The sequence below is a fragment of the Onychomys torridus genome, chromosome 5, assembly GCF_903995425.1.
Source record: "Onychomys torridus chromosome 5, mOncTor1.1, whole genome shotgun sequence".
NCBI classification, from domain to species: domain Eukaryota; kingdom Metazoa; phylum Chordata; class Mammalia; order Rodentia; family Cricetidae; genus Onychomys; species Onychomys torridus.
This window is the reverse complement of record NC_050447.1, coordinates 13,557,024-13,572,235: the sequence shown is the minus strand read 5'-3', so window position 1 is coordinate 13,572,235 and position 15,212 is coordinate 13,557,024. Positions and strand designations below refer to the sequence as shown.

The following is a 15,212-nucleotide window of genomic DNA, read 5'->3' as shown; positions in this document are numbered from 1 at the left end:
CTTTCTCCCAGGGCTCTGTGTCATGCCAGCCAACAGAAATGAGGCCAAGCAGCCATAGCTAAAACTTCTGAAGCTGTGAGTGCCGTGGATATTGCTCTGTGTAAATAAAGTTCTGATTGGCCAGTGGCCAGGCAGGAAGTATAGGCGGGACAAGAGAGTAGAGAATTCTGGGAAGTAGAAGGCTGGGAGGAGACACTGCCAGCCGCCGCCATGAGAAGCAACATGTAAAGACACTGGTAAGCCACAAGCCATGTGGCAAAGTATAGATAAGCAGAAATGGGTTAATTTAAGATAGAAGAAGCAGATAACAAGAAGCCTGCCATAGCCATACAGTTTCTAAACAATGTAAGTTTCTGTGTGCTTTCTTGGTTGGGTCTGAGCGACTGTGGGACTGGCGGGTAAGAGAGATTTGTCCTGACTATGGGCCAGGCAGGAAAACTCTAACTACAAATGGCACCCAACGTATTGGCAAAAATTTCCACCTAAAACCTGACAAAAAAGATTCTAAAACGGAGCTAAAAACAGCTTTCTAGTTGTCTTTCTCAAGTTAGCGACAGCCTGCCGGTTTGAGCTACTATGGCAGGTTCCTGGCGTGTGCGTCTGACCTGCAGTGTGGCGGGAATGAGGAGTCTATAAGCGACACTTTACTCTGCTGCGTGGTAGATTTAGCCTTTGCTAGTAAAAAAAAAAAAAAAAAAAAAAAAAAAAAAAAAATTTTCTGGGCTATGTGCTGCTTTGATAGAACTGCTTCTGATAGTTGATGGTGCACATGGCTCCAGACCCAGAGCTGGCGGTAAACTGTACCACCGCCATGTTGGGAAGCTGAGGTGGGCGGAGCCAGCAGCCACAGCGGTGTTTCAGTCTTACAAAGATGGATATTACACAGAGAATCTGGTTTATGTTGTCTTTGGGATTTCTAACTGCAGAAAAAGATTTGATCATAAAAGCTGTTGAGTTAAACAAATATGTAAATTTTAAAGGTACCTTGACTTCAAAATTTGGATATAAGGATATGTTACTTTGGAAAAGAGTCTCTGCTTTTGTTTCCACAGAAAGCCAGAGGCTATGGATTTTCCAGATTAAGATACATCAGGTTTGATCAGCCAAGACCACCTGAAAGGTCTCCAATGACACCATGGCCCAGATGATCCGACATCCAAAATGGTTTCAAGACAACTGGCTCAGAGGTTCACCCTCATGGACTACTCTATAATCCTAAAATTTTCTTTGTGTCCCCATAAGATACAGCGCCCGCCTCCAACAGGAAGTAGTAAGAAAAACTACGCCCACATTCCCAAAATTATCAAGCTGGCTTTGGAGATGGAATTGGCTCACTCCTTCTCTAAACCCAGACATATTGCTAAAAGAAAAGGGTAAGAGCTTCTTGTGTCCCAAATCAGAAGAGCCCTCTGGTGTGGGACAGAGAAAAACCAATATTTTTCTTTAAAGCAGGTTGATTATAAATGTGATCTCTTTCTAAAGAAAAAAAAAGGGGATATGATATAGATATGATAGGATGAAAGGGTAGATTAATGAACTTACTTCTAAAGAGCAACAACTCATTTAAAATGTTTTACATTGGTACAGATTTTAGTCTATTGATACAAACTTAAAGTTAATTTTGTTATACTGTGTGTATATTTCTAATCGTGTTTAAGGTATTATGTTTGTATAGCTCATTTTAAATTGTAATGGATAATTAAAAATAGATTAATAATTAGTCATCTATGATAATCATACTCGTAGCCATGTTAGTTAAGTCTTCTACATATACATAGAGATATTTCAGATAGATAGGTAATCTTCAAATACTTCAAAGACCTACAGAATATGGCATTTAAAATATTTTTAAAATTTAGACTTTCTGGACAGTGAGGCATGTCTGCTCCTGGCAGCACCGTTTTACTTCAGAGAGGAAGATGGGCATTGAAGACACTTCATATGGAGTTTATCTTCACCTTGGCAAAAAAAGCCATTTGGGCAAGAAACTGTTCTTGCCTGGACTGCTTGATCAACTGGACATGCAAGACCCATAGAAAGGTGACCACTGAACTTTGCTTGACAAAATGGTCCTTCAGGTTCCTGCTTCACAGAGGAAACTGCCAGACATTCTATAGAACACTGAGAGAAGTGACCAAGAGACTCTAGCCCTGTGAGCTGAAGACAAATGTCCCAACTTTACAAAGGAACATTAGGTGACTGTCCAGGCTGCCAGCTGTCTCTGTCTACTCTTGCAAGACTCCTGAAAAATGCTTACATCCTTCTCCTGGTTCTCAGGTAATATTATATCCTTCTGAGGTCTTTGATGTGGTTAAAGACTAGATAGTTATAATTTCCTCAATTATGATAAAAGATAAGTTAGATAGAAAACCTTAGACTCACAAATATAAGATAGATAGGATATCTTCTTTAATATTGTAACTGTAATTCTTGCTTGATAATTGTTTTGTTATATGTAATTGTACTATGTAAAAGTTAAAACCTTCCTTTAAAAAAAAAAAAAAGAAAAGGGGAAGTGCTGTGGATATTGCTCTGTGTAAATAAAGTTCTGATTGGCCAGTGGCCAGGCAGGAAGTATAGGCGGGACAAGAGAGTAGAGAATTCTGGGAAGTAGAAGGCTGGGAGGAGACACTGCCAGCCGCCGCCATGAGAAGCAACATGTAAAGACACTGGTAAGCCACAAGCCATGTGGCAAAGTATAGACTAACAGAAGTGGGTTAATTTAAGATAGAAGAAGCAGATAACAAGAAGCCTGCCACGCCATACAGTTTCTAAACAATGTAAGTTTCTGTGTGATTTCGTGGTTGGGTCTGAGCGACTGTGGGACTGGCGGGTAAGAGAGATTTGTCCTGACTGGGCCAGGCAGGAAAACTCTAACTACATGTGAGCCTAAATAAGTCTTCCCTTCCTTCCATTACTCCTCTCAGACATTTTGTTGCAGCATCAAAACAAAACACTTCACATCATAGACATAAGTGTGAAGGTGGGTTATAGGCAAAATTGTACAATCTAAAAATATGAAACTGTTAAAAACAATCACACAAGAAAACCTTTGTAGTCTTGGGTCTTTTTTAAAACATTTATTTTTAATTATGTCATTATATGTGTGTCTGTGAACCCAAGAAGTCCAGTGCCCAGAAAAGAGAACTGGATCCTCTGGAGCTATAGATACAATATCCTGAGAGCAATATAGACAAAAGCCAGGGCATGACACCAGCACACACTTATTTTATTACATTTTAGTGTGCGTGTTCTTGAACCGTGATACGTGAGAGGAGGTCATAGGACACCCCACAGGACAGTCTCTCCCTTTCCTACCCAAGTCTTGAGGTGTGGACTCAGGTTGTCAAGTGTGAGGACAGGTGCCTTTATCCTCTGAGCCATCTCACTGGCCCCAAAATGTCTTTCAAGCTGGCAAGGTTGAAGAATGAAATGAAAAATAGTTTAACCAGTTGAGAAAGCAACTGAGCAGTGGCCTGAGCACCACCAGTCTTGTGACTCATAACGTCTGCCCCGAGATGTTCATCTCATCAAGTTGCAGTGTATGATGCAATAAAAACTGCTTCTACTCCCCATCATCAAAACTGAAACAACCCCAAGTTCTTTACCCCAAGGTAAAGGTATGACTGAAAAATTATTATCCCGCACACTAACTCATCCACAAAAAGAGCAGAAGGCTGATGAGGCAGCCTATCATGTGACAGTGCCTGCCAACGAATCTGAAGGCCTGAGCGATTCCCAGGTCTCACATGGTGGAGGGAGGGAACTAACTCTCACACGCCATTCTCTGACCACCACACATGTGTTGTATGGCATTGGTACAACACACACACACACACACACACACACACACACACACACACACACACATATAACCACACACACACAATGTAATATTTTTTAAAAAAGGAATAACAACTAATTCCTACAACAGTGTGGCCTAGTATTATGCTAACTGAATAAGTCCTAACCACTTTCCACCTATTTATACATATGCTTCTCAATTAGTGTTAGGTCAATAATAACAAACACATCATGGGTTGAAAATACAGATTAGAAATGTACATAATACCCCTAGCCTACCAAGCATCATAGCTTAGGAATGCCTCATGATCTATGACTCACCAGCAGCTGCAGTTGCTCTGCACCTTATCATAAGAAAGTATTATGCTGCATAACTTACCTGGGAAATAATAATAGATCAAATTTCAAAATTGGAAGTATGCTTATGACTATATGTGTATCCTTTCCCCTTTTTTAAAAAGATAGGGTCTCACTACATAACCCCAACTGCCCTGAAACTCTACATAGACCATGTTGGCCTTGAACTCAAAGAGATCCAACTATTGTGCCTCCCAAGTGCTGGGATTAAAGGCATGCATACTTGGCCATATGTATCACTTTTTCAATAGTTTAACATTGGGATGAATGCCATAGACTGAGATAATGCGCTGGGGCACATCTACCTGTGTACTTATGGACCTCAGAGAACTTACATGTAGAACCCAGTACATGGTAACACTCAGTAAGTTATACTGGAGTCTGAGGGACTAGTCATGGAGCCTGCATCACAGGGGCTACTGGGGCTGCAGTGGCTGGGCTGGACCTTCAGGACCTCTGGGGCCTTGCTCCATGCTCTGGTCCCTGCTGGCTGGTTTCTTGAGTTCTGAACTCATTTATCTTAGGAGAAGAACCAGTCCTCTAAAATTTTTATTAGGAAGAAAAGTTATGTTAGAAAAGAGAAAGTGCCCCTCTTCACAGTGTTCTCTGTACTTTATTGGTGGCAGAGCTGACCATGTGCTGGTAGAAAGTGAGCCAGATTCTGGGAATTTGTATGTGAAGATCCAGAAGAGAACCTTTGCCCTTAAAATTCTATGAAATAACAAGGTGATGATATTTGCTTTTATCTTAATTATAATAATAATTCTGAGCCCCCAAGCTCCAAGTGACCAAACTAATGAAACGGTCGGATAGCCCCTTGGTGTACTTACACAATGTTCTGCCTGAGTACCATCCTGAGTACCATCCTTTTGCATCGAACATGGAGACAATGACATCCGAGCTCAGCAAGAACTTCCTTTTAAAACAGGGAATATGGAAGTGGAGCCTGAACCTAGTCCAAATGCTCAGAATGCCCAAATCTTCATTTTAAAGGAGTCAGATTTGACCTTTATTTAGCTGATGAACAAATAAGGCAGCTCATCTGGTCTTGCTGATGAGGGTCATGATGCTTGGGAACTGCAGCACACCATGAACTCCCAACCCCCAATGTGTAGAGAGTGAGAAATGAGGAACACACAGTCTTAAATGGGATGTCTCCATCAAATCCCTCCCTTCAGAGCTCAGGGAACTCTGTGGTAGAGGAGGCAGAAAGAGTGTAAGAGCCAGAGGGGATGGAGGACTCCAAGGAAACATGTCCTCCAGACACAAGACTATTGCACCAATGAACTCACAGAGACCGTGGCAGCCCTCACAGGTTCAAGTCAGGCAGGGTCGCAGCACTGAGAGAGGAAAGTGCTCTCACTGCTCCCCAAGAAGCTCTCTTGTCTTTTCTTTCTTGTTCGTTTGTTTGTTTATTGTTGTTGTTTTTCTAATGGAGTCTTACTGAGTATATTCACCACACATCAAGACAGGCTTCATGCCCAAGAATAGACAGTTAACATAAAACGAACTCTCTGACGTTTGGTCTCATACAGCTTTGTTTAACGGTTTTTTTTTTTTTTTTCCCAGAGCTGAGGACCGAACCCAGGGCCTTGCACTTGCTAGGCAAGCGCTCTGTCACTGAGCTAAATCCCCAACCCCATGTTTAGCAGTCTTATTCATCATTTGTTTGTCTATTTTAATTTCTGATTTTGTGGTTTTATGTGTATGTGTGTGTGCTTCCTGTTTTTGTTGTTTGTTTGTTTGTTTGTTTGAAAGAGAGAGAGAACATAAAGTTGGATGGGAAGGATCTGGGAGGGATTGGGGGAGGGGAATACACAATAAAATTATTTGTCTGAAAAATTTTTTTCAATTAAAAAATGTTCTAGCCAGGCAGTGGTGGTACACACCTTTAATTCCAGCATTCAGGAGGCAGAGCCAGGTGTATCTCTATGAGTTAGAGGCCAGCCAAGTCTACAGATTGAGATCCAGGACAGGCACCAAAACAATACACAGAAATCCTGTCTTGAAAACAAACAAACAAAAAGTTCCAACCCTAAGAATAAACTGGTTACTGACAGAGGATAAAGTTTATAAGAATATAGTTATTAAAGGAACTAAGGGGGTTTTGTTTTGTTTGTATCTAAATTTAGAGCATGGCAGTCCAGAAATGTTTCACAGACAAGGGATGTTTGAATGGAGACCATAAGGATGGCAGATGCTGGGTTGGGCAAGAATTTGGGACTATGTCCTTAGAGTGGACAGGCTGTGGAATTTCATATCCAGATCACAACTAGTGTGAGGCACACTTCAGAAACATGAGGAATAGTTGAAGAATGTCACATGGTCTGTTAGAGGAGAAATGAAGACAAAGTGGTAAACTTACCCACTCCTCCCATTCCCCTCCCACTCTAGTCTCCCCTGTGTCTCTCAATAATAATATATTCCCCCATTCTTGAGAGATCATCTTCTCCAACCTAGTCCCTTACTAGGTACCTAACCTCTGTGGTTATATGGACTGTAACATGCATCGTGAAGGCTAAAAAGCTAACAGTCACATATAAGAGAAAACATAATATTTGTCTTTTGGGGTCTGGGTTATCTCACTCAGGATAATTTTTTTTTCTAGTTTCATCCATTTACCTGAAAAATTCATGTTTCAACAGCTGAGTAATATTCCATTGTGCAAATGTACCACATTTTCATTATTCATTATTATTGGTTGATGGACATCAAGCTGTTTCCAATTTCTGGCTCTTAGGACTAGAGCAGCAGTGCACATGGATAAGCAAGCATCTCTGTGGTAGGATGGAGTCCTCTGGGTGTATGCCCAAGAGTCTACAGCTTCAGGTAGATGTATAGCTGAGGTAGATCTATTCCCAGCTTCCCAATGAACCACCACATAGTGACTGTACAAACTTGTACTTCCATCATCAATGAGTAACTCTGCAGTGCCAAGGATGCATTTAGTTTAGTCATGGGCCAAAGAGGTCCCTTTGAAACCTCCATACATCTCAGGTTATTGCTAAGGCTATTGGTTGCTCAATAATGGAAGGCCCTATTGCTGGGGACAACACTTACATATCTCATTGAACATGGAGAAGTCGAGCAGGTGCCTAATTAGAGGCCTCATCCCTTCCACTAGTATTCACAGTACTGGAAGAGATGAGAAAGGCAGTCATCAGTCCAGTTACAAACCCTGCAACTTACAATGGTGACCTGCCTACATGACAGGCTGGTACAATAGTGGCACAAATATGGAAGTAACCAACCACTTTCTGGTTAGATTTAAGTCCCACTCCATGAGATGGAACCCATGCCTGACACTGCTGGGGTGTCCAGGATCCTGAGACTGGATAAGCTAGGGACTTAGGGGAAAATCAAATACTACTGTGCTCAAGGAATATAGCAATAAAATGACTCTGAATGGCATTCTGTTATACCCATAGATCAGGGCCTTGTTCAGCTATCATCAGAGAGGCTTCCCTTGCAGTCGATGGGAAAAATACAGAGACTCACATTTGAACAATGTGCAGAGAGTGAGAGATATTGGAGCACCCAGTCCTAAATGGGATGTCTTCATCAAACCCTCCCTTCAAAGGTCAGGGGCCTCTGTCGAAGAAGAGGCAGAAAGAGTGTAAGAGGCAGAGATGATGAATGACAAAGTAAACAGTGTCCTCCACATACAATAGGACTGATGTACATACGAACTCACAGGGACTGTGGCAGCATCCACAGGGCCTGCAGAGGTTCAAGCCAGATGGGGTTCCAGTGTTGAAGGGGAAAGTGGACAAGGGCTCCTACTCCTAATGAAGAAGTCATCTTCAATTGATACCTATTGGCCAAGGAAAATCAGTGTTCTCTAATGGAGTCTCAGTGAGTATATTAGTCACACTCCAGGGCAGCCCCATGCTCAGCAGCAGATGGCCAACAAAAAAGGACTCAGCAGTAGTTTTGTAGACTTTGTCTGATACAGTTGTGCTGGAGCCTTCATTGCCATATTAGTTTTTGCTTGTATATTTCAGCTTCTGTTTTGGTTTTGTATGGGTGCGTGTGTTTCTTGTTTTTTTGTTTGTCTGTTTTTTAAAAAGAAAGAAAGAGTGTGGAGTTGAAAGGTGAGGGGCATCTAGGAGGAGTTGGAAAAGGGGAAAAGCATGATCAGAATATATTGTATGAAACCAAATTTCTTTCAATAAGAAGGAAAGAAGGAAGGAAGGAAAGAGGGGGAAAGGAGGGAAGGAAGTAGGGAAAAAATTAAGAGGACCATTCCAAAGGGTGTTAAACAGAGGTTATTTATTCTGAGAGCTTTTGAACAATAGAAACATGTTCAGACTTGACACAGGAGGGTCACCTGAGACTTTCACCAAGGCAGTAGCACGTGGAGGGCCTGTGCAGTACCCAAGACAGATGGGAGCACTTGTTAAGGCTCTAAGCACTTGCAAGCGTTTCAGAGCCCACTGGGGATGAAAATGACTCACACAAGAGACGTCTCAGCTCAGTGTATAGGAACCCAGAAGGGACAGAGAAGCTACTTGTAGTTTGCAGGTGGCAGTTCAGTGTGGAGTATTTGCCCAGGCAGGGTACAAAGTGTAACCTCACAGGCTACAGCAGAAAGAGAATGATGCCTAGGATACAGCAGGGCAGAAACCCAGGATGTGTGTCACAGAGACTGAGATACCTGTGTTAGATGCAGGAGGGTGCCAGTAAAGGGTGATAGGACACACACACACACACACACACACACACACACACACACACACACACACAAGGATTGAGAAATAAATACAAGGACAACTGCAGACAAGTCTCTCTCTCTCTCTCTCTCTCTCTCTCTCTCTCTCTCTCTCTCTCTCTGTGTGTGTGTGTGTGTGTGTCTCTCTCTCTGTGTCTGTCTCTGTGTCTGTCTCTGTGTGTCTCTGTGTGTCTCTCTGTCTCTCTCTCTCTGTCTCTGTCTCTCTCTCTCTCTCTCTCTCTCTCTCTCTCTCTCTCAGTGTGGAACATAAAACCTAAGGCCTTGCACATCTTGAGTGATTGTTCTACCACTGAGCTACATCCTCCAACCTGGGAGACTAGTCTCTAAATGGTCAGAGATTTACAAATATGCAAAGGGAGACAATTATAATGAACCAAGAGTGCTTCTGTTAACTTGGAGTTTTCAGCATACGTGGATACTGAGACCCCAATCTAGAAACGTGTGAGCTCATCTTTTGCTTGTCCCCTGAGAGTGCCTGTGAGTTGTGACAATCTAATCCCAATGAGCAAGCACATCTACAGTGTAGGTCTGGATTTCTAAATGTAGTTCTTCAATAAAAGGCACCTCATTTATTTTAGAGCTGAGATGGGTACATACAAGGCAAGCTTAGATGTTATACCAGAAAGTGAAAATATGCTGGAAAAACCAATAAGTCATATCAGAAGTACAGAATCCATCATGAAAGGTCCACCGCTAATCAAATCTAGAGTAGTGTGGGCATCAAAACAGACCATAGCAGCAGAGTCTAACTGGTTAAAACCAGAATCTACAACTCCATACTGATAGAAATAGTAAATTGAAAGATGAAATAGAGTATTTATGTAGTTTCAGTGTATCGTTCCTTCCCTTTAGGAGGGAGAAAAAAGAGTCTACGTGGAAGGGGAGGAATTGGGGCCTGTGTGTAATTTCAGGTGGACGTCCCTGAGCTACATCAGGCAGTCAGATAACAATTTCAAAATGCCGGGGCATTCCAGTACAAACTCATTTCACGTCCTTTAATGGAGTTGAGTCTTCTCTCCTCTCCTCAAAAAAGTTTCCAATCCTGCTTCGGCTCCAGAATGGACACATTTCTAGCGCTGCTTTCGACCTTGCGCATGTGATCAGTGAAGAAAATATGGACAAGGCCGTGGCTGAATCTGTTAAAATGGATCTTGAACTAAACCCCTACATTAAGGCTGTCCAGCCTACAATAAATCATGTCAAGGAAGAAGAAAAAGATTGAGACTGTTTATTAGAGAGGAAAATTTGGTGTTACAGGGTAAGAATTCTGAGGCCGACTTTAAAGACGATGAATACATTGTGCAGTTTAGCGAATAGCTGAAAGAACTGAAGAAGAAATATGGTGTGCATGCAGACAGAGGGGCCAACAGAACAAAAGGAGTTGATGAAGATGTGACTGTAACCAAGAGTCAGACCCTCCCAGCATCCTGATGTCATCTTACATAAAGTCCCCTTTAAGAGAAAAGCCCCTCCCCCTTTTTCCTTCTTCCTCCTTCTCCTCTCTCATCATGAGGTAGTACACACCTCCACTTTCCCTCTTTCCCTCCCTTTCTCTTTCTCTCTATCTCTTTCCATGTGGATGTCGTGTCTGCATGGTGTGAGTGACTTTCCACCTTGTCATGCAGCAGCCCGCCACGACTACACGGCATGCCTCCTTGACTCCTGCCCACTGCATCAAACCCGCTAGGCTGGTCCTTCCCACCAGTCCCTACCCCACAACTATCAGATTTTCTGAAGCAGGCCTGGCAGCTGAAGATTGATGTTGTTGCCCTGAGACCTCTGCCCTCAACAACCATGGAGGACCCTGGGGTGGCTGTCTAGGTAGCCAGCAGGTAAGTCTCTGCCACTTTCAATCTGTAACTTGGGTAAAATTTATCCTTCTCAGATCTCTGATGTTGTTTGACAACCAGGTTTTGTCAGTTCAGCAGCAGCAACCCAGGCTGTAACCGCCTTTTCAATTCTCTATGTAAAATTCACTCATTCTCTTAGAGCTAGTGCTGCTCCCAGTATCTCCTGGTGAACGAGATAAAAAGAAATAGCTGTAAGGTTTGTGTATGTGCAGATAGGAAAACTGTCTCACTTCCGTTCACTCACTTATCCTTCTCAGATCTGATGATGTTTAGGGAATTCTCCCTCTTCCTTCTTCACTCACTCACTCACTTCCATTCAGTAAATTTCCTCTGGTTATAGATTTAAAGATGTGTTTCACTGGGCTGAAACCAGGCCCTAGAGAATGTTCATACTTTTTAACCCACAGCCATAGCGTTTGTTATGACACCAAGATGTTAATCTGTTCCAGTTGTTTTACAAACACTTGCAGGTTCTTGCACAGACCCACCCCTTCTGCCAGACTCATGCCAAGGCCAGACCTTCAAAGGCCCTCCAGATACACTACCAGCTGCTGCACCAACTGACGACACCAGCGGGATGAATACTGGCAGGTTGGCTTCACCCACGTGCCCACTCATAAAAACTCTGTTCTCTCCTAATTTGTTGACCCTTTTGCAAAACGGATGGGGCATTTCCCATCTCAAGAGAAAGAGCAGATGTGATGGCCCCTGTACTTCTGGAACACATTATCCCTGATTTGGCACTGCCATTCCTCCAAATTCCTGGAACATCACTGCTGGTACCACCTCTCCACACTCAAGGGCATGTCTACTCTTTGGTCTGGCTCGTCCACCCTTGCCTCTTCTGGTCAACAAGGGCACTTCTCTGTCCCATTCTCCTGGCAGTCATCACTCTTCCCATGGCTAGTCCCACTCATGAGACCAACGATAACAATTTATGTTTTTCCTAGCAACCTTCCTTCTCAGGTCCCTCAAGGTGTCTCCAGGATAACAGCTAACTGAATGCTTCTTCACTCACACCTCCCTCTGTGTGTGACTCCCAACTTCCCACTTTGCTTCCAAATCAGCAGGAAGCAGTCTCAAGAATTCAGCACCCTCATTCTGCCACCACTTGCTATCCATAATTCATCTTTTTATAATAATTAAAAATGGAGGAATGTTAGCATTCTGAACCACCCTTGGGGACCCATCCAGCATCCTGATGTCATATTACATAAAGTCCCCTTTAAGAGAAAAGCCCCTCCCCCTTTTCCTTCTTCTTCTTCCTCCTTCCTCCTCTCTCACCATGAGGTAGTGTGCACCTCTGCTTTCCCTCTTTCCCTCCCTCTTTCCTTCTCTCTCCCTCTTTCCCTCCCTCTCTCCTCTCTATCCCTCTCACCTCCCCCTTTAATAATAAAACTTTCCATGTGGATGTCATGTCTGCATGGTGTGAGTAACTTTCCACCTCTCCATGCTGCCTCCCACTGTGTCTGCATGGCATGCCTCTTTGGCTGCCGCCCACCCTTGGCTCAAACCAGCCAAGGCCTCTAGCATACCATTTTACAAAAAGACCAACTTCATCTGTCCCATAACCACAGCTGGAAAAGAAGCTGGTGAGAAATGGTGTGTGGCCACATTTATGAAGGGGAAGCCATTACTAGTGTGTGGCCACACCTATGAAGGGGAAGTCATTGCTAGTGTGTGGCCACACCAATGAAGGGGAAGCCATTGCTGGTGTGTGGCCACACCTATGAAGGAGAAGCCATTACTAGTGTGTGGCCACACCTATGAAGGGGAAGCCATTGCTAGTGTGTGGCCACACCTATGAAGAGGAAGCTACTGTGAACAAATTCTAGAACAAGTGAAACAGGCCTGTTCTGGAATTGCCTGCAGCCACACACACATGAGAATGCTAGGTCTCATCTTGGATGAAGGCCTGAGAAGAGCACTTGAGAGCGGCAATAGCAAGAAGAAAAATTGTCATCTGAGTAGGAACAGGCCTCCTACCCACAGGGATGTCTGCATCCTGCCTCTGCCCAGCCCCCTGATAGTGAGGTTAGAAAGCAATTGTGAGCACACAGCATACTTCATTGGAGATAAAGCTTGATGGCAGTTGTGACTGAAAACATCTTTTTTTTAGTTATACAATAAAAACACAAATGCATTGTATTCTTTATGTTAAGTGTTCTATAATTTGAAAAAAAAAAAAAACAACTTTGATTATCCTCAAAAAAGAAAAGGAAGAAAAATCATCAACTGTAAAGGAAGAAGAAAATTTTTATGCAGCTGGATAAAACCTTCTTACTAAGTAAGCAAAGGCAACAGCTTGAAATCAATGAGAAGGGCATCATGTCACTTCTATCATGTCATGCCGAAGACAGGAAGTCATTGATTTGTGAGCCTACCGCAGCACACCAGATCATCCACCAAGCACCTAAAGCCTTCAAGACGGTTAAAGTCAGGAATGTCACAAGAAGGTGGCACTGTCACAGACTGAACAAACTCGCAATGAAGTGTAGCATGCAGCTGAGCTGTGTCTGCCTACCACACGAGCACTGGGACACCTGCAAGACCTGTGTGGGATCTGGATAACAGGTTGTAGTCCTGTTCCCATTTTCTTCTCTCTCTCTCTCTCTCTTCTCTTGGTAGGTGTACATACTTTAATCTTCCAATTCTGCAAAATGAAAACATCCATCTGCCAAATTTCATTTCTTTGTATACCCTTTGGATTGCTTCCTGCAGGTAATGGAGTTTGGTTATAGAAGGAACAAGTAGGACATTTTTTCACAATATCCTTAGCTTGTTGCCAAGTAATGGAGAAATCCTTCTTCAAACCTTGCTATTTACATGGTGTTTCTTATGAAATTCTGAGGCTTCTAGCACATTACCTATTAGTAACTGATCAATCTCATCATTACCTTGTGCTAGAGGTCCTGGCAGACCTGTATGGGATCTGATATGTGTTATTTATATAGGATGTTCCCTTTTTCTGATGATTTCCTGCAATTGTATGAATAATGAAGTTAATTCTGTATTATCAGGAATAAATTCAGCAGTTTCAATGTGTAAACAACTCTCTCTGCATATTGAGAGTCAGTGACTATATTGAGGGGTTCTGTGAAGTCCATCAGTACCATAAGAACGGCATACAGTTCTGCCTTTTGTACAGAGCTGTATGGACTTTGTACCACTTTACTTAAGTCTCCTGATTTGTATCTGCTTTCCCTGATTTATTTGCATCTGTATAGAATGTGAGGACTCCAGAAATTGGCTTGTGTCGTACAATGTGAGGAAGGACCATTCAGTCTTCTTTATGAATTCTATTCTCTTGCTTTTGGGATAATGGTTGTTAATCTCTCCCAAAAGTTACTGCAGGCTCTCTGCCAGTATTCATTATCTTTCCATAGTGACGAAATTTCCTCATTAGTTAAAGGTACTACAATTTCTGCTGGGTCCATTCCTGTCAACTGACGAAGTCTTAATTTACCTTTTTGAATCAAATCAGAGATTTTTCTTATATAAGTCTTTAATTTCTTATTTGGTTTACGTGGTAGGAATATCCATTCCAATATAATATCTTCCCTCTGCATCAAAATACCTTGGGGGAATGTCTGGAGGGGAATATGACAAGAATACATTTAAGTTCTGGATCCACACGATCACCATGTGCTTCTCGAATTGTCTTTTCTACTAGAGCCAATTCCTTCTCAGCTTCAACTGATAATTCTCTTGGAATATTTAATTCTTTGTCCCCTTCTAGAGTATTAGCCAAATTTTGAGTCCATCTTTGGGTATTCCCATGATACCCAATAAGTTGGAAATGCTTCCTAACAACTTTTGAAAATCATTAAGAGTCTTTAATCGATCTCTCCTCAGTTGTACCTTTTGGGGTCTAATTTTTTGTAACTCTATCTTAATTCCTAAGTAATTAATAGAATCTCCTCTTTGTATTTTTTCAGGAGCAATTTGCAGTCCCCAGCGAGGCAAAACTTTTTTTACTTCTTCAAACATGCTTCTAATGTGTCTAACTTTGGATCAGCTAATAGGATATCATCCATATAGTGATAAATTATGGATTGTGGAAACTTTACACGAATTAACTCCAATGGTTTTTGCACAAAGTATTGGCATAAGGTAGGGCTGTTTAACATTCCTGTGTGGGAGGACCTTCCATTGATTATCTCTTGACTGGCTGAGAATTGTTATAATTAGGAACTGTGAAGGCAAATTTTCTCTATCATTTTCTTGTAAGGGTATGGTAAAGAAACAGTCTTTTAAGTCAATAACTATTATAGGCCATTCTTTGGGTAGCAGAGAGGGCAAGGGCATCCCAGTCTGTAGGGAGCCCATTGGCTGAATTACTTTTATTCTAGCTCTCAGATCTGTCAGCAGTTCCCAATTACCAGACTTTTTTTTAATAACATAACAGGAGAATTCCAAGGGCTGGTAGATTCTTCAATGTGTTGGCATTTAACTGCTCTTGAAACCAG

At 42.4% G+C, this 15,212-nt stretch overlaps 1 pseudogene; it reads left to right on the top strand.

The window, feature by feature from the left end:
• The first annotated feature begins 9,850 nt into the window (after positions 1-9,850).
• LOC118583891 lies at positions 9,851-10,324 on the top strand (annotated as a pseudogene).
• The last annotated feature ends 4,888 nt before the right edge of the window (positions 10,325-15,212 follow it).